At 47.6% G+C, this 24,369-nt stretch overlaps 1 long non-coding RNA gene across 1 annotated transcript in view; it reads right to left on the reverse strand.

Annotated features, from left to right (window-relative positions):
- Positions 1–12,936: 12,936 nt before the first annotated feature.
- The window catches only part of LOC141166909 (uncharacterized), a 344,660-nt gene continuing 333,227 nt past the window's right edge, over positions 12,937–24,369 (reverse strand). The window contains exon 3 of the long non-coding RNA XR_012251359.1: positions 12,937–13,032. This is a non-coding gene — a long non-coding RNA (uncharacterized lncRNA). The remainder of the gene's footprint in view (positions 13,033–24,369) is intronic.

Consider the following 24,369-nt stretch of genomic DNA (forward strand, 5'->3'; position numbering starts at 1 on the left):
TGGGTGGGATACTGGGGGCATCATATTGTACGGTAGACTGAGGGCTTCCTAAGGTGTGTGGGAACACTGTGAAGTCCATCATACTATGTGTGTGGAGCTGTGGGTAAATCTACTATGTGTGGGGTAAATGTGGTGTGGGTTCATCATACTGTTTGTGTTACTATATTGTGTATTGGTGAACTGTGTGGGAACACTGATAGGCTTCACTAGCAACAATATTTCTTTGTGGGCGAATATAAGGACTGGGCGAGGTCATGGTACCAGCTTAGCATAAAATAATTGCCATGTTGTGAGTAGCATTTATGTGGTACTCTTTCTTATTCTTCAAAGTTGGAAAGACACTTACGGATCCCCATACCAGACCCACAAAACAAATACAGGTACATATCTCAGACCCTTTAACTACATATTTAGAAAATAAAGCCGCCCCCTCCAGACCATCTAAATGATTTTGCCCTCTTTGGAGCCCCTAAACTAATTCAGATCACATTTCTGTCCCCATACAGGGATTGTCTGGCCAGTAAAAGTTTTTGTTACAATGTTTTACTAGCCAGACAATCCCTCTAAATAAATGCAGACCCCTTGCAGACATCAGACCCTCTAAATAAATATAGACTCCAGACCATCCCCCAAAAATACAGCCCGGTCCCAAAGAAAAAAATGACAAACCCAAAGCCCATTCCCTTGTAAATAAAGACCAGACCCAATTAAGAAATGCAGATCCCCAGACCAGAACTCCTCTAAATATGAACTGTAGGTCCAAACCTTCTAAATACAAGTCTTACCCCAGTGTATACGAGCTCTGCTCCTGGATTAGGAGACCGGCTGATAGTCTGCAGAGATGGCTGGTAACCTATGCAAAGAACAGTACTGAAAATCCCTCCGTTCTTGAAAATGAAGGGTTAAACAGCAGCGAACAGAGCCAGTGACTCACCCCCTGGGCCGTGGGGTACTCGAGGCCGGCCTTCTATACGATGCTGGGGGTAGTAGTGGCAACCCGGTCCCGTGGCTCAGGGTGGTCAGACCAATATTGTGTGGCAGTCTATTTATCAGTGTTTTGAATGTCCGACTACGCCACCCGTGGATTGCGGTCAGGGATAACCGTCGCTGCTAGGCAGACCTCTGAGGCTGGTGTTGTGGGTGCAGCAGAGTGAAGTATTACTCCGCACGGGAGGAGTACAGCCTCAGGGCAGTGTGCAGTGATGGTGGTGGTTGTGGTGCGGGGCGTCCCCGTACCGTTAGTGCTGACACGACGAGGAAGCACAAAGACAAGGTGTTGCAGTTCAGGTTCTTTTACTCACAGTTGTTATCCAAGTCACTTTTACGCGAGTAGGACTGCTCAAGCCGTGCTGCGTCCACCAGGTGCGGGGCTCGGTCAACCCCCAGGCAATTCAGGAGCATGGCACAGAACTCCCTTCTATCCTTCCTCTGGCCGTGCCCCACCAGTGACCAAACTTCTGTCCAGCTGCCTCGGGCCTTCTCTGGGAGAACTTGGCGCCAGCTGCCCTGGCCCTATGTGGTGCCTTCCTAGTAGGTTTAGCGAGGGGTCGCACCAATAGATGATCACGACCTCCGGTTCTTGGCTGAGGATTATTTGCCTCCACCAACTTGGGATCCGGTACCCTTTTCTTGCCTGACGCGTCACCCGTAATCTCCTGGGTCCTTAGGGTCCCTTCTACCTTCGTGTTCCTGAGCCTTTCAATTCTTTGGTTCCTTCTCTTTCTGTTCTGTTCCTTTCTCTTTCTGTTCTGTTCCCTTCCTTCTCTCCCTCTCACCCAGCCCGTGTCCTTGGGCCTGGCTCTGGAGCAGAACTCCAGCGGAGCCTCTGCTCCCCTTCTCCTCCACTCTCACTTTCTCCTCACAGACTGGACCGAACTCTAAGATGGTGCCCACCTTTTATACCTCCTCCTCCGTGTCTGAGCCCAGGTGACCTGCATCCAATGAGCTCCTTCCTATGCCCAGAAACCAGCCCCTATCTGCTCCCACATCACTAGGTTCCCCCCTCCCCACTCCAGCCAGGGACATAGTCAGTCGTGCCTGCATACTAATGGGAGCACCGTAGAGCTGTCCCCCAGAAATGAGGAGTGTGTATGTGTGCAGCTAACTGGGCCCTGGTCCATACTCCATCCTTACCCGGGAGTGGAATACCACACCTCTGGTTGAGGTGCAATACCCCTGTAGTGGCCGAACCCTCGGGGCGCTACACCAGCTCCTATTGCTACTGTTAGAGATGGATGCCAGCTGTATAAGACAGCCGGTTCCTGACATTAAGCACGACCTGAGTCTGCTCCATATTTCCGCACCATACAAAGGGCGCACTATTAAATCCTATGTTGGAAAGAGGTTAAAGGTTTTGGAAGGAAACAGCCTAAAAAAAACAATATCACTGCTGTCAGCTGAGCTGCAATTCCTGACACAACTCATGCATCAAGGTGATGCTGTTTTTGGAGGAAAGAAGTATGTTTTTTGTAAACCAGTACAACCCCTTCAATTAAATCTTTAAAGTCAGTGGTGTACTTCACATCGGACTGCTATGAGGGCTGTGATAGAAAGCTGTTTACACTGAACTGATTTTCTGAGCTTTCCTGTTGACACCACTAGGGGGAGCTCTTTGAATATTGACGCCTCTATGAACTGCATGAATGTATATACACTGAGCTCCCCCTTGTGGTGGCTGAAGACAGCCACAGCTTTATTTCTTATATGAAGTGAAACTAGGAATTTAGAACTCAAGGAAGCCTTTTTTTTTTTTGGTGTATTGCGGGCAGTGCTCTGAAAACAATGGCATTTGGAATAAAGTCTGCATATATGAAGCTCCTGAACCTCTTTTTCTTATGTAATTGCACAGTGCTAACAATCGCCAATATTATTCCAGGTCAAACCGTGCCACCACCATAACAGACATGAAATATGTTGTGGGGCCAGTGGCATTTCGTGGATTGCTTGTGCCCCCTAACCCAGTAATAATGCCCCCATAAAACAAAAAGTCCCACCTTAAAACAAAAAATACCTGCTGCGCTCTCCCTTTAATATTATTAATGCTCCTTTAGTGTCCCCTTAAAAACCATGATGCCTCCCAGGTAAGTATGTAGAAATCATGGGGCCCCATAGCTGAAGTCATAATTGGGCATCCCCCTCCCCCCAACAAAAAGAAAGAAAAAATATTTGGTGGACTAGGAGGGGTCACGACACAGAGTCATGGTCACAGAAAGGCGTATCCCCCAACTTTTAAAGACAGAGAAAGGGACATGTATTGCGGCACTTACAAAGCATTTCCCCCCTACAAAATATGATGTCTCCACAATTCTCCCAACACAGTGATGTCCAAATAGTTCCTTCACACACAGTATGATGGACCCCATAGTCCCACAGCATAGTATAATGGTCCCCACACAGCCCTCCATACACTTTAATGACCCCCACACAGCCCTCCATACAGTATAATGGTCCCCACACAGCCCTCCATACACTTTAATGACCCCCACACAGCCCTCCATACAGTATAACAGCCCCCACAGCCATTCACAGAGTATAATGTCCCCCACACAGACTTCCTCACAGTATAATGACCCTCATACAGCCCTCCACACAGAATAATGGCCCCTATACTGCCCTCCACACAGTAAAATAGCCCCACAGCTCTCCACACAGTATAATGGCCCTTAAGCATCCTTCCACACAGTATAAAGGCCTCCACAGCCCTCCAAACAGTATACTGGCCCCTATACAGCACTCCACACAGTATAAAGGCCACACTGCTTCCATATAGTATAGTGGCCCCTATGCAGCTCTCCATACATTATAATAGCTCCACAGCCCTCCACACTGTATAATGTCCTCCACCCACAAAGCCTTCCTCACAGTATAATGGACCCCACAGCCCTCTTACATAGTATGATCACCGCACACAACACCTCCCCACACACATAGTATATGGGCCCCCAAAGCTCCACACACAGTATCATCACCCGACACAACACCTCCTCACCCACACACAGTATATGGGCCCCCAATGCTCCACACTGTATTATCACCCCACACAACACCTCCCCACCCACACACATAGTATATGGGCCCCCAAAGCTCCACACACAGTATCATCACCCGACACAACACCTCCCCACCCACACACAGTATATGGGCCCCCAATGCTCCACACACAGTATTATCACCCCACACAACACCTCCCCACCCACACACAGTATATGGCCCCCCAAAGCTCCACCCACAGTATTATCACCCGACACAACACCTCCCCACCCACACACAGTATATGGGCCCCCAAAGTCCCACACACAGCTTGATCACCTCCACAGTGCCCCATATACAGTTACTGACCTCCAAAGCTCCACATACTTTATTTTGGCCCCACAACCCCCTGTACATGTAGCAGAGCTGTGTGTGTGTAAATGTATATGAACATGTAGCTGTTATGTTGTGTGTATAATGACGCACCCCCTGGGCCATATTCTTTAGGGGAATACCCGGAGCCGGATCAGATGGGGGTTGTAGTCTCCGAGTGGCTGTGACCCGGTCCGTGCCCAGGGTGTCAAGCTCAGAGTATGTGGCAGTCCTACAGATGTTATAAAGTTCTTTATGTCGACTACGCCACCCGTTGTATTGCGGTCACTACGGCCGCCGCTGCAGCAGGGTCCGCTGAGGCTGATGGTGTTGGTGCAGCTTTTGATAGTATAACCCCCAACGGGTGGGGTATAGCCTCAGGGGGTCAGGTGCAGAGGATGGGGGTTGTGGTGGTGCAGCATAGATGGTAATTAAAGACAGAGTCGGGTTGTGCAGTTTAGGGTATTTACTTACTGCTGATGTTCCGGTCACTCCAGCTTCAAGTGACCACCCGAGCCGTGCTGCGTCCACCAGGTCCTGGATTCAGCCAACCCCCAAGCAAGTCCGGAGCGTGACCCTGAGCCCTCCTTCCTGTCCTGTCTTCTGGCCGTCCCCACCAGGGATCCACCTAGGTCCAGCTCCCTCGGGCCTTCTGTTGGGAGACCCTTGGCCTTGGGTTCCCTGACCCTTCACGTGGTTTGCCTTCAGGGTGGATGTGGTGGGTGGCCGTGGCAGATCCTGCCCACGGCCTCCGGTCTCTGGCTGAGGTGTGCTTTAGCCCCCACCAGTTTGGGATCCGGTACCCTTTTGCCAACTCTTCACCCGATGATGGACTTTGGGTTCTCAGAGTCCTTTTCTTTCACCCCCTCTGGGTCTTTCTTCCTTTCTCCTCTCTCTCTCTCTCTGGGGCTGCTCTGCTCCTCTTCCTCTGCTCTGCTCTGACAAAAGGCTGACAGACTGACCCTGTTCTTAGATGGTGCCCACCTTAAATACTCCCTCTATGTGTGAGCTCAGGTGACCAGCACCCAATGAGCTCCTATCTTTACCCAGGCTGCTCCCCCTATCTGCCCCTACACTACTTGGGATGTACCACCCCCCTCCCACTCCAGCCAGGAACAGACTCGGTCGTACCTGCACATTTCTAAGTGGGAGTACCGTTGGTCTGTTCCTCGGAAATGGGATGTGCGTAGTGCATGCAGCTTTCTGAGCTCAGTTCCACACTCCATCCTTACCCGGGAGTGGAATATCACACCTCTGGGTTGAGGTGCAATACCCCTGTAGCAGCCGAATCCTCAGGGTGCTACATTCCCCCCTGGTAAATCACAGCACGTCCTCGGGCTGTAAGATATAAAACATTATCCAAAACATACAATTTTTTTTTTTTTTTTTCATAAACAACATAATAAAACATATAAAACATATATATTAGCAGCATCATAAAACTTTTCATATTAACATTCTTTCTTCTGGTTCCTCCTCCGGACACTGTGCAACGTGTGCCCGGGAAAAGTGCAACAGTTTCTCTAGAAAAATGGTTTTCCTATAAAACCGGTAGGGGGCGCTTTAGGAAGCGCAACTATATACAAGGGATATGGCCGCTCTCAGTCCTCGGCCAGGTATTAGGGAGGAATGACCGCTCTCAGTCCTCGGTCAGTGGGATTTAAGGGATAAACGGGTAAACAGTTCACACTTGCTGGTCCCAACGGGGACTATATTAGCAACAGTTCACTGTGCCCCGACGGGCAACTATATACAGCTTGTACTCTGCTGTACTTAACGACGGCGTCCTCCTGCTCTTTCTTTGTGGTTACCTTTAGCTTCAGACCCGTTCGGGCACGTATGCTGGGCAAATAGATTTTCTCCCAGATGCGGCACTCTTGGTTTTATGGGCGCGGTGGTGGTGGCGGCGCCCGGGTTGCCCAGGCCTTGCGGCCAGGCCTGGGGCACCTGGAAAGTGAAGGGCACCGTAAGGACGGCGGCGCCCTGGGCTACTTGGCCCTGCGACCAGGCCGGTGGCTCCGCGGAGGTAGGGGGCGCTGTTGGTATTGCGGCGCCCGGGGGTACTAGGCCTTGCGACCAGGCTGGTGGTACTTCCTGCTTGGTCACGCTCGGGGTCGAGGCGTGTGACGTCACAGGGGTCGCGGCTGCGGCTTCCGGTTGAGGCCTAGTCTGTGGCGGTGACGTTGCGGTTACGGGCACGGCAGGGGGTACTTCGGGCTCTGCGACGGGGAGCTGGGGCAGGTACGCGGTTTCCCGGTTTGGGGTAGAGACGTCCCCTTTACCTGCCTCCTTTCGTTCGGCTCCCTTCTCGGCGCCGTCTCCGGCCTTGAGTCCTCCTGCGCCATCCTCAGAGGCGGTCTGTCTCCTCGTCTCGGGTGGCGTGCTCCGCTGACGAGTCTCGGTCTGCTGGGCCATCTCTCGGCTCCACTCCGCCAACGTCTCTCGTTGCACCCGGGCCATCCTCCGTGCGAGGCCCTCCAGCGCAGTCTGCGCACACTCCCGATCTCGGGGGAGCTGTGCCAAGACCTCCACTAAGCCTAGTGGGGTCGTTGCTTCTAGCAGGCTCCTGACCAACGGGTCGGTGCTGCTCTGCTCTCCTTCTGCTGTTCCCGGCAGGCTCCTGGCCAGCGGGCCGGTGCTGCCTGGAGTGGCGGCCCGCATCAGGCTCCTGACCGCTGGGTCGGTGCTGCCTGGCTCTCCCTCCAGACGTCTTGTCTCCGGGTGCGCTCTCTCCAGACTGCTCCAGGCGACACCCATCTTTTCTCTCTTCTTCTCAGTCCTCCCACTTCGAGGGCGGTCCCGGGGCCACTTGGTGATTGTCAGCTCCAGGGGCAGTTCTTTCACGCTGACAGACACCTCTAGCATCACAGTCTCTGTTGGTGGGTGCGGTTTCCACTTTTGGCGCCATTTTCGGTCCTGGCCCACGATGGGAGGTGGCCTCTTGCCACCCTCTGGCACGCCCATAATGGCGTCCGCTCTTCCAAGGCGGGAAACCTTTGGAAATGGCGGGAATCGTCTCCCAGTGGCGGGAAACTCTGCAGATGGCGGGAAAAAGCTGTTAATGGCGGACAACCGGCGGGAAACGACCTGTGATGGGGTCCGATGGCGGGGACCCTCCGGAACCGGCAGGAGACTTCTTTTTGAGGTAAACTCGTTCTTTTCTTCAGGCACGCAGTACCCGGTTGTTGTGGGCACGTAATCCTGCCGACTACGCCAAAGTTGACGCACCCCCTGGGCCATATTCTTTAGGGGAATACCCGGAGCCGGATCAGATGGGGGTTGTAGTCTCCGAGTGGCTGTGACCCGGTCCGTGCCCAGGGTGTCAAGCTCAGAGTATGTGGCAGTCCTACAGATGTTATAAAGTTCTTTATGTCGACTACGCCACCCGTTGTATTGCGGTCACTACGGCCGCCGCTGCAGCAGGGTCCGCTGAGGCTGATGGTGTTGGTGCAGCTTTTGATAGTATAACCCCCAACGGGTGGGGTATAGCCTCAGGGGGTCAGGTGCAGAGGATGGGGGTTGTGGTGGTGCAGCATAGATGGTAATTAAAGACAGAGTCGGGTTGTGCAGTTTAGGGTATTTACTTACTGCTGATGTTCCGGTCACTCCAGCTTCAAGTGACCACCCGAGCCGTGCTGCGTCCACCAGGTCCTGGATTCAGCCAACCCCCAAGCAAGTCCGGAGCGTGACCCTGAGCCCTCCTTCCTGTCCTGTCTTCTGGCCGTCCCCACCAGGGATCCACCTAGGTCCAGCTCCCTCGGGCCTCCTGTTGGGAGACCCTTGGCCTTGGGTTCCCTGACCCTTCACGTGGTTTGCCTTCAGGGTGGATGTGGTGGGTGGCCGTGGCAGATCCTGCCCACGGCCTCCGGTCTCTGGCTGAGGTGTGCTTTAGCCCCCACCAGTTTGGGATCCGGTACCCTTTTGCCAACTCTTCACCCGATGATGGACTTTGGGTTCTCAGAGTCCTTTTCTTTCACCCCCTCTGGGTCTTTCTTCCTTTCTCCTCTCTCTCTCTCTCTGGGGCTGCTCTGCTCCTCTTCCTCTGACTTCTCACAGACTGACCCTGTTCTTAGATGGTGCCCACCTTAAATACTCCCTCTATGTGTGAGCTCAGGTGACCAGCACCCAATGAGCTCCTATCTTTACCCAGGCTGCTCCCCCTATCTGCCCCTACACTACTTGGGATGTACCACCCCCCTCCCACTCCAGCCAGGAACAGACTCGGTCGTACCTGCACATTTCTAAGTGGGAGTACCGTTGGTCTGTTCCTCGGAAATGGGATGTGTGTAGTGCATGCAGCTTTCTGAGCTCAGTTCCACACTCCATCCTTACCCGGGAGTGGAATATCACACCTCTGGGTTGAGGTGCAATACCCCTGTAGCAGCCGAATCCTCAGGGTGCTACAATAACACTGCAGGGAAACACTAACAATAGATTTATTACCTCCCTATTCAATCCTAATAAATTTAAATCAGTAACTAATAACCCCTCCACTTTACACTGTCAGGAAAGTTTTAATTAATAGGAAAAATGTTTTTGCTATTTTCTACTGTCTAAACCTAGGGTGTGTCTTATGGTGAGGTGCATGTTAAAGTTTGAAAAATATGGTATACGGTACAATGTAGCCATTGAAAAAAAAAATGACTCACCTCTCCCTGCTTCCCCACTGCTTCAGTCCCTGCAGTGTGTAGTGGTATTGGCATTGCCCACCCCTCCGACTCACGGGCCTCATAGTGGCCACTTTGTCTACCGCTATTAATGGTATACCACTGATGACCCCTCCAAAATTAACACTGTCACCTTCCTGTATATACCGTTGTGCTCAAAAGTTTACATACCCCGGCAGAATTTTTCCTTTGTTGGTCTTGTTTCAGAGAATATGAATGATAACAAAAAAAAACTTTTTCTCCACTCATGGTTATTGGTTGGGTGAAGCCATTTATTGCCAAACTACTGTGTTTTCTCTTTTTAAATCTTAATGTTACACGCACGCCGCTAGGTTCAGATAGGGCAAGACGGGTTTCATGAATTCATTGGAATCCTGGGGGAACCGTTATTCAGGGCGACCATAGGCTGCATCTTCTCTCAGGCACACGATAAATTCAGTTGCTGACCAGACACATCTGACAAGAGTCCTTTTCAACAGTTTAACAATGGAATTTAATCTGAAGCATGGCCAATGCAATTTAGGGATATTACAGCAACAATCTTACTTACAGTATAGTCTCATAAAGCAGGCACAGTAACGTCAGTCTCTTCAGTAACATAATTCAGCACAGATTGGATCTCTTGGCAGCACACTTCTATGCATAAACAGCAGGCTTTTCATTCACAAGGACTCACAAGTACACAGCATTCTTTATCCTGCATAGAGATGGAATGGGGAAGGGTTTTATGAGGGAGATGATCCCTGTGACACGATTCCTTCCTGTCCTTATCCTCCTGTCCAATAATACTCTGCACTGTTAGTTCAGGGAGTTTATCTGACCTGTGTTTAGTTTCTCTCCTAATCTGAATCCTGTTCAGTAGCCTTCTGTCAGATCCAAATAACACACCACCTTTCTCTTTGGCCTCAGCCATACTACAATAACAAGTTCCCCACAATCCCCCTGGGGCTCTGCTAAAACATTCCCTGTCTCCTGTGACTCTGTTAACTCGTATAGTTGCTGGATGCTTTTGAAGCAACAGCTCTACTTCTGCATGTCACATTAATGATAACCAAAAACATCCAAATGACCCTGATCAAAAGTTCACATACCCCAGTTCTTAATATTGTGTATTGCCCCCACTAACATCAATGACAACTTGAAGTCTTTTGTGGTAGTTGTGGATGAGGTTCTTTATTTTCTCAGATGGTAAAGCTGCCCATTCTTCTTGGCAAAAAGCCTCCAGTTCCTGTAAATTCCTTGGCTGTCTAGCATGAACTACGAGCTTGAGATCTCTCCAGAGTGGTTCAATGATATTGAGGTCAGGAGACTGAGATGGCCACTCCAGAACCTTCACTTTGTTCTGTGTAGCCAATGACAGGTCGACTTGTTTTGGATCATTGTCATGTTGGAACGTCCAAGTATGTCCCATGCGCAGCTTCCGGGCTGATGAGTGCAAATTTGCCTCCTGTATTTGCTGATAATGTGCTGCATTCATCTTTCCTTCAACTTTTACCAAGATTCCTGTGCCTTTGTAGCTCACACATCCCCAAAACGTCAGCGATCCACCTCCGTGCTTTACTGTATGAATGGTGTTCTTTTCATCATAGGTCTTGTTGACCTCTTTCCAAATGTAACGTTTATGGTTGTGGCCAAGAAGTTCAATTTTGGTCTCATCACTCCAAATTACCTTGTTCCAGTAGTTTTGAGGCTTGTCTCTGTGCTGTTTGGCGTATTGTAGGCGAGATACTTTGTGGCATTTGCGCAGTAATGGCTTTCGACCATGCAGCCCATTTTTTTTCAAGTGCCTCCTTATTGCTCAACTTGAAACAGCCACACCGCTAGTTTTCAGAGAGTCCTGAATTTTAGTTGATGTTATTTGTGAGTTTTTCTTTGCATCCCGAACAATTTTCCTGGCAGTTGTGGCCAAAATTTTTGTTGGTCTACTTGACTGTGGTTTGGTTTTTACAGAGCCCCTGAGTTTCCATTTGTTAATCGCAGTTTGAACGCTGCTGACTGGCATTATCAATTCCTTGGATATTATTTTGTATCCCTTTCTTGCATTATACCGTTCAACTACCTTTTCCCATAGATCCGTTGACAATTCTTTTGCTTTCCCCCTGACTCACAATCCAGAAACGTCAGCGGCTGGATGAAAGATGCAAGAGTCTGTCTGGATCCCAGAAACTCACTCAGCTTTTATGCACACACACTGATTATAAGCAAACAGGTCACAGGGAGGATGTTATCTTTAGTAGCCATTCAAACCCATTTGTGTCAAATTCTGACCATGTTATCAGGCCAAAATCACCAGGGTATGTGAACTTTTGATCAGGGTCATTTGGATGTTTTTGGTTGTCATTAAGATTTAAAAAAAGAAAACGCAGTAGTTTGACAATAAATGGCTTCACCCAACCAATAACCATAAGGGGAGAAAAAGTTTGTTTGTTATCATCCATATTCTCTGAATATCCAAAGGATACAAATGCTAGGACCCCCAATGTTCACAAGAACACGTGGCCCAAAGCCCCCATGTGAACGGAACAGCCGTGCTTATGTGCTTTGTGGATTGGTGGTTGCATATGGGGACTTTTGAACCCTTTGTTCTTGGGATCAAAGAGTGAGACCCCTAGACATTATTATTTATCTTGTGGAAAGATGAGAAATGTTTATAGGACTGTCCATTTAATGGGACTGCATTGCAGTTTCCTCTATAGTCGGTAACTAGGAGCGTAACTGATTAGCCCTAAACTGTGATTGCAGCCCCTCCAATCTCAGGATCAGAGGGGGTCCTGGCAGGTAGACCTCACCAGTAAAAAGGAAGCGGTGGCATATTTTAGCCATAAGTCATCACTTTGTGAGATGGCAAAATTCCTTAAAGGTTTTTTTTTTCTATAGGACCGGGCAGCCAATTTAAAACTTTAAGAGACTGCAGTGCTGAAGTTACTGAAAGTGACAGCCGATCCATCTTCTTCACAGCAGCCGAAGCCTCCTTATTGCTGATGGAAGTAATTGACTACAGCTCCTGCCAGCCAGGAAAAATGGCTTCTATTTCCCAGTGTTTATTCTGAAGTTTCTCCTAAATAGATGTTAAATTCTGACCGTAAAGTGATGAATACATATAGTATTGGACGGTTATTATTATATACCAACAGGACTTCTGTGGTGTGCAGCCTGAGTGCAGATGCCTTCTATTTACTGACCACCAGAGGGCAGAATTGTATCTTTTAAAAACTTTTAGCTACTTTTTGTTCAGGATAAAACTAATTTTTTTTCTAGTTTTTTTTCACTGTTGCATCTCAGGAGCCTTAAAAGGGTTTTGTCTATCAGTTGGACAACCCCGTCTGAAAGGGAATCTCTCAGTAGGATCAACCCTCCTAAGCCATATATATGTTATATATATCGGCATGCAGGTCATGGGAAGCTGAATAAAATTATACCTTGATATGTGAAAAATGCACCACATACATACGGATGGTAACGTTTATGTGGTCCGTTTTGTACGCACCCATTGACTTATTATAATGGGCGAGTCTAATCCAGAATATGGATCTAAGTAGTAGTAGTGCACGCTGCGATTTTTTTTTTACCCCCAAACCATCGGACCGCACTAACTTGTATTGGTCATTGTGCTGCCTGTATGCTATTAATTTAACATTCGGACATCACACGGATATTTAATACGCTCGTCTGAATGAGCCCCAATGGGGGCACGACACCCAAATCATAAGCGGATATGATGTCATCAGAGTTTCCCAGTTGCAAAGCGTCAGGATCTGACTTTGTTCCTTTAAGAGATTACATCTCCACGTAAAAGTAAAAATAAAAAATATATATATATCTAAAGGATCTTTGATATATGTATTTTTGGTCTTAAAATGTAGTTAATGGGGTTGTCTGACATCCAGGGAGCATTATACTTTACTCACCGTTTCGATCTTCCTTCACTCCAGCGCGGCTTCTTCACCAGTATGGAAAGACCCGTGGATTTCACGGCAGAATCCACGGCAATATCCCCAACAATGACAGATTTTTACTCCTCCATCTGCAACAAATTCACAACTGATTCACAAGAGAAATGAACACTTCAGATCAATTCCTGCACAGAACATTTCCGCAGTAAGTGAATGAGATTCAAATCTCATCCACTTTGAAACTACAGAGTTCCACTAGGATTAAAGCAAAGCCTCAATTTTAAAGGGAATCTGACAGCAGGTTTTTGCTATGTAATCTGAGGACAGCCTGATGTAGGGGCAGATATCCTGATTCCAGTGATATATAACTTATTAGGCTGTGTGCTGCTGTTTCAATACAATGAGTGTTTTATCAGCAGGAGATTATCACTGCCTGGACTACAGCTCACATCCTGGTCCAATGATTAGTAGCTTACTGTTAATATACAGTGTACACATAAAACTGCTAAACGTGTGGATTCGCTTTTTGAGCTCTGATACATGATACATCTAAAAACTGATTGTATCATAACTAGTGTTGAGCATTCCGATACTGAAATATCGGGTATCGGCCGATATTCGCGGTATCGGAGTTCCAATACTTAATTCTGATACTTTTACAATATCGAATACCGGAATCGGAAGTTTCCATAATGCCTGCGCTCTGCAGTGTCTCTGAAGGATGACAAGCTGGATGGCAGCGCTCAGCTGCGATCCAGCCTGTTATCAGAATGCCATCCCAGCGTGGGAGAATTCTCCTGATTGCTTAACCCCTTAAGCCCCGGAGCATTTTCCGTTTTTGCATTTTCGTTTTTGCTCCCCTTGTCCCCAGAGCCATAGCGTTTTTATTTTTTGGTCAATATGGCCATGTGAGGGCTTATTTTTTGCGGGCCGAGTTGTACTTTTCAACGCCATTACTAGTTTTACCATATCCTGTACGGGAAAACGGGAAAAAAATTCCAAGTGCGGTAAAATTGCAAAAAAAGTGCAATACCACAGTTGTTTTTTATTTATTTTTTTACCACGTTCACTGAATGCTAAAACTAACCTGCCCTTCTTATTCTACAGGTCATTACGAGTTCATAGACACCAAACATGTATAGGTTCTTTTATAGTTAAGTGGTGAAAAAAATTCCAAAATTTGGTAAAAAAATAAATAAAAAAATAGCGCCATTTTCTAAGACCTGTAGCGTCTCCACTTTTCGTGATCTGGGGCTGGTTGATGGCTTATTTTTTGCGCACCGGGCTGACATTTTTATTGATAACATTTGGGGTAGATCCGATGTTTTGATCGCCCGTTATTGCATTTTATTGCAATTTTGCGGCGACCAAAAAACGTAATTCTGGCTTTTAGAATTTTTTTCTCATTACGCCGTTTACCGATTGGATGAATTCTTTTTTTATATTGATAGATCGGGCGATTCTGAACGCGGCGATACCAAATATGTGTATGTGGGGTTTATTTTTTATTATTTTATTTTGAATGGGGCAAAAGGGGGGTGATTTAAACTTTTATATTTTTTTATATATTTTTAAAAACTTTTTTTTTTTACTTTTTGCATGCTTCTATAGTCTCCATAGGAGACTAGAAGCAGCAACTATCCGATCGCCTCTGCTACATACAGGAGACGAGCAGGTCCCTTGCATGCAGCAGAAATGGTCCTGTGCTATAAGCGCCGACCCCTAGGTGGCGCTCATAGCGACAAGATCATGACAACCACAGGCGTCTGCTGCAGACCCTGGGTTGTCATGCCCACCCATCGGCGACCCGCGATCACGTGACGGGGTCGCCGGTGGGCGGGGCTTATGACGCGCTACCCGGAAGCGCGCGTTAAATGCTGCTGTCAGAGATTGACAGCGGCATTTAACATGTTAAAAGCCGCGGGTGGATCGCGATTCCACCCGCGGCTGTTGCGGGCACATGTCAGCTGTAAGAATCAGCTGACATGTGCTCCGTTCAGTGAGGGCTCAGCGCAGCAGCCCTCACTGAACCGGGGGGGGAGGCCAAATGTGCGTACTAATACGTCCCCGGTATTTTTAAAAGCCGGCGGGAGGTAAAAAGCCGCCGGCTTTTAAACAATCACACAGCCCCATACTGCTTCCCCACAGCCTCCCACCCCGATCCTCCGCTCCAAGGAGCGGGGAGCGAAGGACCCGGATGGGGAAGCCGGCAGTGAAAAGACTTCACCGCTGGCTTTCCCGTTCTGTGCTGCGCTTTCCCGCCGGTTATTTCAAATGAACAGCTGAGGTATCAGGTGATGCCGATCAGCTGTTCATTTGAAGTAGCCACAGTGCCCTCAGAGGGTTCATGTGAGTTCATGCTTCACTGCATTGCATGAACTCACATGAACTTTCCCATGGCCGCACAGGTCAGCCTCACCTCCCAGACCATCAGACCCATCATGATTAGTGTGTGCGCGGTGTCTGTGCGATGTCTGCGGGTGTGTGCGGGGTGTCTGTGCGATGTGTGCGCGGTGTCTGTGCGATGTCTGCGGGTGTGTGCGGTGTCTGTGCGATGTCTGCGAGTGTGTGCGGTGTCTGTGCGATGTTTGCGGGTGTGTGCGGTGTCTGTGTGATGTCTGTGGGTGTGTGCGCAGTGTGCGCGGTGTCTGTGCGATGTCTGCAGGTGTGTGCGTGCAGGCAGACATAGGCCGATGTGACACTACTACTCCCATCGGCCTATGTCTGTCCCCCGTCTACTCGTGCCAGCAGGATCAGCTCGATGGGAGCAGTAGTTCCCATCAGCCTGATCCTGCTATTTAAACTGCCCCATGTGCTATTTTTGCCCCTATACATGTTTTTTTTGGTCCCCAATAAATTTTAAATACATGTCATTGATGGCCAGTGGTTACCTACAATAAATTAGTTCATACATTACCTGTCCCCGCCGATCGCCACCTAAAATAAAGTAAAAAATAAAAAACTACACCTATACTCACCTAGACACCTAATTCCCCAAAGCCATCGATCTCCTGTGATAAAATGTAAAATAATAAACCACAACCTTATCCTTACCCCTCCGTAGTAGTCCACGAGTGTCCCACGATGATCTCCAGTTCAGAGTAGCCACATAGAATGTGACCGCTCTGAACCGCTGCCGCCGCTAGAATGATGGGGCCGTAAAGCAGCCCCGTCACTGCATAAGCGGGTTCACCGGAGTTCAGGCAGCGCTGCTCCGGTCAGCTCCTTTACGGCCCTGCTGTATTGTGAGAAATTCCCACGGTACAGCAGTGCCGTAAAGGAGGTCTCCGGAGCTGCGCTGCCTGAATGCACTCCGGTGACCTCAGTCAGTGGCTCCCGCTGCCGGGAGCGGACGTGTTCCCGGCAGTGTGAGCTTACAGCAGCCATGCACAGCTGTCACCATCTCCAGATGTGACAGCTGTGCATGGGAGATCAGCGCAGGAACGTGGACAGGTAACTATTTTTTTTAGTAAACTAAGAATTAAATAAATTGGTGTGTTTTATTTCAAATAAATTATTTTTTTCTGGGTGTAGTGTGTGTTTTCTTTTTAAGACTTTGTAGGTTAGTAATGGGGGTGTCTTATAGACGCCCATCATTACTAACCTGGGCTTCATGGCAGCTGGCGCTGACATGAACCCCAACCCTATTACCCCCTGCCACCGCACCAGGGCAGCGTGGAAGAGCGAGGCTAAGCGCCAGAATTGGCGCATCCTATGGATGCGCCATTTCTGGGGCGGCTGACAGCTGGTGTTTCTAGCCTGGGAGGGGGCCAATATTCATGGCACCCTTCCTGGGCTATTAATATCAGCCCTCAGCTGTCTGCCTAGCCTTTGCTAGCTATTAAAATAGGGGGGACCCCACGTAATTTTTTTGGGGGGGTCCCCCATTTTAATAGCTAGTAAAGGCTAGGTATTCAGCTGGGGGCTGATATTAGTAGCCTGGGAAGCTCCGTGGGTATTACCCCCTTCTCAGGCTTCAAACATCTGCCCCAGCCGTCTGCTTAACCTCCGCTAGAGACTAAAATTATGGGGGATCCCACGCCAATTTTTTTTTTAATAAATCCTTTATTTTAACACTAAATGACACTTGAGGAGTTAATAAAGATGCAGTCCCTATTATTATTATTTGCCAGGGCCCTGGATGAGTTGGGTACAGCGCCAGAAGATGGCGCTTCTATGAACGCGCCATTTTCCGGGGTGGCTGCGGACTGCAATTTGCAGCGGGGGTGGCCCAGAAAGCTTGGGTCTCCCTGCGCTGCAGATTCCAGCCCCCAGCTGCCTAGTTGTACCTGGCTGGACACAAAAATAGGGCGAAGCTCCACGTATTTTTTTTTTTAATTATTTCATGAAATTCATGAAATAATTTAAAAAAAATTGACGTGGGGCTTTGCACTATATTTGTGTCCAGCCAGGTACAGCAGGCAGGAACGGGCTGCCCCCAACCACCAGCTGCCTATTTGTACCTGGTTGGACACAACAATATAGGGAAGCCCTTTTTTTCTTAATTATTTCATGATTTTCATGAAATAATTAAAAAAAAAAATACGTGGAGCTTCGCCCTATTTTTGTGTCCAGCCAGGTACAACTAGGCAGCTGGGGGCTGGAATCCGCAGCACTGGGAGGCCCAAGCTTTCTGGGCCCCACCCGCTGCAAATTGCAGTCCGCAGCCACCCCAGAAAATGGCGCGTTCATAGAAGCGCCATCTTCTGGTGCTGTAACCAACTCATCCAGGGCCCTGGTGCGGTGGCTCACTGGGTAATAAAGGGGTTAGGGCCAGCTTGGCATTATCAGTTGGCCCTAAGCCCGAAATTCATGGGGTCACGCCAATATTAGACATGACCACCATGAATTTGTAGTAAAGTATTTAAAAAAACACAAACACCCAGAATAAAGTCCTTTAATTGAAATAAACACACAATTCTTTATTGTTCTAAATTAAACCATACTTACCATCACGCCCATTCCAGCTGAAGCCAACGATCTCCGGCAATAAAAGAAAATAAAAAACCAACCTCATCCTTACCTTCCCATGGTTCCCAGGACAGCTCCAGCTCTGCTACATCGAGATGACAGGCTGGACCGCAGCAGAACGCTGCCATCCAGCCTGTCATCCCGCGGACACTGAGAAGCGCAGGCATGCTTGCGCTCCTCAGTGTCAGGCTGTGACGGCATCCAGATGAGCCAAGTCTCTCACGCTCACCGCATGCGCAGGAGAATTCTCCCACGCTGTCAGTGACGTGCATGAGGTGAGCTGAGTTCATTGTCGGCTCATCTGGATGCCGTCACAGCCAGACACTGAGGAGCGCAAGCATGCCTGCGCTTCTCAGTGTCCGCGGGATGACAGGCTGGATGGCAGCGTTCTGCTGCGGTCCAGCCTGTCATCTCTATGTAGCAGAGCTGGAGCCGTCCTGGGAACCATGGAAAGGTAAGGATGATGTTGCTTTATTATTTTTCTTTTATTGCAGGAGATCGTTGGCTTCAGCTGGAATGGGTGTGATGGTAAGTATAGTTTAATTTAGAACAATAAAGAATTGTGTCTTTATTTCAATTAAAGGATTTTATTCTGGGTGTTTGTGTTTTTTTTTAACTTTGACTATGGGGTTAGTAATGGGGGTGTCTTATAGACACCTCTCCATTACTAACCTGGGCTTGATGTCAGCTGGCATTATAAGCTGACATCAACCCCAACCCTATTACCCCACTGCCACCGCTACAGGGCAGTGGGCAGAGCGAGGCTAAGTGCCAGAATTGGCACATCCTATGGATGCGCCATTTCTGGGGCGGCTGACGGCTGGTGTTTCTAGCCTGGGAGGGGGCCAATATTCATGGCACCCTTCCTGGGCTATTAATATCAGCCCCCAGCTGTCTGCCTAGCCTTTGCTAGCTATTAAAATAGGGGGGACCCCACGTCATTTTTTTGGCTGGTCCCCCATTTTAATAGCTAGTAAAGGCTAGGTATTCAGCTGGGGGCTGATATTAGTAGCCTGGGGAGCTCCGTGGGTATTACCCCCTTCCCAGGCTTCAAACATCTGCCCCAGCCGTCTGCTTAACCTCCGCTAGAGACTAAAATTACGGGGAACCCCACGCTAATTTTTTTTTTAATAAATCCTTTATTTTAACACTAAATGACAAGTACAGTAATCAACACTGTCACTGTACTTCTTATATATGTGACTGACATGTTTCTATCTATCTAATCTATGTGATGCTCTATTCTTTCTGTTATAAATTGTCGGGTACCGCTGCTGAAATGCCGGCCGGCTTTTTTAAAGAGACGGTGCATGAAAACACTAATATTTTTTTTAATAAATCTTTTACACTAAATGACAAGTACAGTAAGCAACACTGTCACTGTACTTCTTATATATGTGACTGACATGTTTCTATTTATCTAATCTATGTGTGATGCTCTATCTTTCTGTTATAAATTGTCGGGTACCGGTGTACGCCGCTGCTGAATTGCCGGCTTTTCATGTTTCACTGTGAGCACTGTTCCCATCGATTTGGGCAACCACCTCCCCCAATACATTCTACATTATTCTTAGTTGTTTTCATTCATGTAGAATTAACCTACAAGGAAAGAAAGGGTTTATTTTCATTCCGATATTTGTGTCCCATTGACTTGCATTGGTTTCCGGTATCGGAATCGGCGATATCCGATACTTTTTGGGTATCGGCCCGATCCAATCCGATCCGATATTTCCTGATATCGGAAGGTATCGCTCAACACTAATCATAACTGCTGCAGCCAGTAAACTAAGTGACACATCGCTGTAATAAGTGATCTCTTTCTCTAAATTATGCTCCTCTCAGATGAGGTAGCAAAAACCTGGTGATTGATTCCCTTTTAGGGTAAGACCAAAAATCTAGACCAATCACAGCTGTTAGTATAAATGTAGCATGTACGTGCACATTCACACTGTTGTTAATGACAGAAAAATAAAACCTAAAATAAAAACATAATGCATCGGCACACTGCGGTAAGTAAATAATAGTAACACATGTAAAAAACATGGGAGCTTAGTTAACATTTTTTTGATCAAAAAAGCATAAGAGCCATACCACCACGACAAGGAGTACCCAATCGGGATGGTCCCAAACTGTAATATCTCACGTATGTTTCTTACGTGTTACTATTTAATTACTTACTGCACTGTTTTAGCTAATTGTTTATGTTCTAGGTTATATCTGTTTGTTAGTGGATGCAGTGTCTATCAGCACCTACACATTACACTTTACAAACAGATGTGCTGGTCCTTGGTTTTTGGTTTTGCATCAGTTACTTGTACCCAGTACATTTGGGACTGTTGCCTTACCCTTGCTCTGTGTCCTTTATCCACTCAATTTTCCACTGGCAGGTGATAAACACAGACAGGACCAGGTCCTTCTCTGTCTCCGTCTATTTTGAGACCTGGTTAGCACATAGTGAGATGAGTCATTAAAGTTAGGGACCATCTTGGTTGGGTACACCTTGTCGTGGTAAGATGGGAATTTTATGCTTTTTGTGATGGGAAAAAATGTCAACTAAGTGCTTTATGTTTTTTACATGAGTAACTATTTGTTTACTTACTTCAATGTTTCTACGCAATGATGAATTGATCACAAGTAGAGATGAGCTCAGTGTCCGGGGCAAAACTCAGAACACTGACTTCTCCCAGAAGTCAGTTTTAATGTTCGGGGGAAGTCAGAGAGAGAGAAAATTTTCCAGTTCCACAGTTCGGGTCACCATTATTTACAATGGGGTTCTGGTTCAAGTTTGGGTTCAGTTCTAGTTACCCGAACAGAACTTTGGACTAAAGTTCGGGTCGGGTACCAGAACCCAAACTTCAACTCATCCCGAATCACAACTTCAACCCAAACTTCCGCTCATGCCTAATCACAAGGAGTGCAGCTGTTAGGACTCCAACAAACTGGTGTGATCTGTGAGTGATTCAGGTAGAAAGTGTGCACTCTCCTTGCAGCACAATCACAGGGTAAATAAAGCATTGCAGAGTGCCGATGGAAAGCAATGGACTGTGTGTGCAATGCATTGACATCTTGGTATCACGGGTGTGTTAGAAATGACAGACCGTCGCCCTGCAGTTGGTTGCAGGAGATCTCTACGTTTGGCATTACAGACATTTTCTTAGAGGCTGGCTGACTCTAGGACCCAGCAGCTACCTCCCTCTGGCTAATTAGCTCTCTGGCCAAGGTGTATAAATACCTGGTGTGTCTGAGAGGAAGGTGCCGGCAATATTCATTACTACTTGTGAGGCTTTTGCAAGAGCAGTACTTCGTCCTCTCTGGAGCTTGAGGCCGTCTGCGCATTTGTTTGGACTCGTCTAAGGGTAAGCAATTTCCCCCTGTTTATCAACCCTTGTTGTCTATAGAGTTTTGTGGAGATTGACTAGTGCTCATCTCCTTCCTTCCCTAGCCTTAGCCAGGGAAAGTCAGGGTGACGCACGCGTGCGGCGATTGGTGAAGAGCCAATATAGGGATGGTAGTTGAGACAGGGTGACAGTAGACCAGACTAGGAGGTCTCCACTCCTTCCTTTCCCTAGTGTCTGGGCTCCCTTTCCCTCTTCTCTCTGTGTTGCACTAATTCTTTCCCACACCTTGCGTGACATTATCGCCAGCCGAGCATGTTTTGAAAAGGAAAAAAAAAAACTGACATTTTTTCTCTGTGTGTTTTTGGGGTTGGAGTTTTTTTTTTCCCTGCAGCATCAGCGGCTACAGGTCACCAATATGGGGGTCTCTGCAGGTAGGCCTGCCCAGCCTGAACCCAAGGTTGCCCTCCCGGACAAGTTTTCTGGAGGTAGGGACAAGTTTTTTTATTCGAGCAGGCCTGCAAACTGTATTTTAAACTTCGTCCCTATTCCTCCAGAAATGAGGAGCAACGGGTTGGTATTGTGATCTCTCTACTGCAGGGAGATCCTCAATCCTGGGCGTTTTCTTTACTGCAGGACTCGGTTTGTCTTCAGTCTGTAGAGGGTTTTTTCGGGCCTCTGGCCCTCATCTATGATGACCCTGACCGAGTCGCCTTGGCTGAGTCTAGGCTACGTCACCTTCAGCAGGGGAATCAGTCAGTGGAGACGTACAGTTCGGAATTCCGTAGATGGGCAACGGATTCCAAATGGAATGACTCAGCCCTTAGAAGTCAATTTTTGTGAGGGGCTTATTGAAAGGTAAAAAGATGCCTTGTCAGTATATGAAACCCCTCAGTCCTTGGAGGCTGCCATGTCGTTGCCCATATGTCTTGATAGACTTCTTCGGGATAGATGGGTGAGACCACCTTCTCCGAGGCCTTCTTGTGTGGGTTGTGTATCTCTGCCAGGGGAGCGATCTGGGGGTGAGCCAGTACTGGGGGAGGAGGAGCAACCCATGCAGTTGGGGGGTGTCTAAGCATCATACATCTCCCCGGAGATTCGCACGAAAAAAGGCATATTTTTTTTTGTGGGAAAAAGGGACATTTTGTTGGGACCTGTTGTTCAATTTCTAAACAAAAGGAGACTCAATTAACTCTTGGTAGTCTGGAGTTGGGTAAACAAGGGGTGCATTTGTGGCCAAACTGCTGTTCCCACTTTGTCCTGACAGCAGAGGTGGTGCTAGAGAGCAAAACCAAGAAAATTTCTGTGTTTGTTGACAGTGGAGACGGAGTCAGCATGGTTGATGCTGCGTTTGTGAGAACTCATGATCTTGCTTGCTGTACTTTAGATAAACCTATTTCCATTTTCGCCATCGACTTGGCGCCACTTGCACAGAAAGCATTTACTCAGATTGTACATAATGTAAAACTGAGGGTGGGGGTCAGTTCATTGTGAATTAATCCCTTGCTATGTTCTGGACAATCTTCCCACACCGATTGTCTTGGTTATCCCTTGGCTTGCTAAACATAATCTGTTGGTGGATTGGCAAGCCGGGGAGATTATTGAATGGGGAAATTACTGCCATGAGAACTGTTTAGATATTTCCCTTGCTACTGTCTCTACGAAAATATTACCTGCTTTTCTGTCTGGTTTTGAGGACATTTTTTCTGGGAGGGGGTGTTAGGATTTACCTCCTCATCATGCTTATGACTGTCCTATTAACCTGACCCCCGGAACTAAACTACCGAAGTCCAGACTGTATAATCTTTCTGGCCCTGAGAGACAAGGATTTAATTGCGGGAAGTCTGGAGAAGGGACATATCAGACCCTCATCTTCACCCGTGGCGGCAGAGTTCTTCTTTGTGAAGAAAAAGATGGCGGTCTACGTTCCTGTTTAGATTTTCAGGAATTAAATCAAATTATCATCCGAGATCCATACCCTCTTCCTCTGATTCCTGATTTGTTCAGCCAGGTTGTGGGAGCTAAGGTATTCTCCAAGTTAAATTTAAGGGGAGCCTACAACCTGGTTAGAATCAGAGAAGGGGACGAATGAAAAACAGCGTTCAATACCCTGGAATGACATTTTGAGAGTCTGGTTATGCCTTTTGGATTGACCAATGCACCTGCGGTATTCCAGTATTTCATAAATGACATTTTCCATCATTTATTGGGGAGGTTTGTGGTAGTCTATCTGGGCGATATTTTGGTTTACTCACCTGATTTTGAGACACATCGGGGGCATGTTAAGCAGGTGCTCCAGATATTAAGGGATAACAAGGGCTAGGAATAGGAGGAAGCCAATGTGGCTAAATAAGGAAGTCAAGAGGGCAATGAAAAACAAAAAAAGGGCTTTCGGTAAACTTAAACAAGAAGGCAGCGAGGAAGCGCTAATATCTTATAGGGAAAAAAACAAAATCTGTAAGAAACAAATAAGAATAGCAAAAGAGGAGACAGAGAGACTAATTGCCAAGGAAAGTAAAACGAATCCCAAACTGTTCTTTAAGGCTGTGTGCCCACGTAGCATTTTTCAAGCGTATATGCTGCGGAATTTCCGCAGCGTAAACGCTTGAAAAACGCATGTATATCCGCACCCCATGGTCCCCAATGGGATTCCGCAAGTTCTATGCACATGCTGCGGATTTTTCCGCAGCGTTTATGCCGCGTTCAAAAATCCGCAGCATGTCATTTAATTTTGCGTTTCCGCAAGCGGAATTGCCTTTGTCCAATGCATAAAAAACGCAAGGCAATTCCGCATGTGGAAAACGCGTGATAAACGCGCGAAAAATGCGCGATAAACGCGTGCGGAATTCCGCATGCGTTTTTCCGGGAGAGGACTTGCATTTATGCAGCAGAAATTTTCTGCTTCATAAATGCAACGTGGGCACATAGCCTTACTATATAAACAGTAAAAGGATTAAAACTGATGGAGTTCGCCCATTGAAAAATAACCTGGGTAAAATCATAGAGGGCGATGAGGGTAAAGCAAACCTACTCAATAGCTTCTTCTCCACTGTTTTCACAAAAGAAAACAATTTATCGGAGGAAATGCAGAGTGATAAAGTAAACCCTCCGCTAAATATCACCCACCTAACCCAGGAGGAAGTTCAGAAACGCCTAAATAAT

The sequence above is a fragment of the Phyllobates terribilis genome, unplaced genomic scaffold (assembly GCF_046119375.1).
Source record: "Phyllobates terribilis strain yellow unplaced genomic scaffold, ASM4611937v1 Scaffold_11__3_contigs__length_659146591, whole genome shotgun sequence".
NCBI lineage: Eukaryota > Metazoa > Chordata > Amphibia > Anura > Dendrobatidae > Phyllobates > Phyllobates terribilis.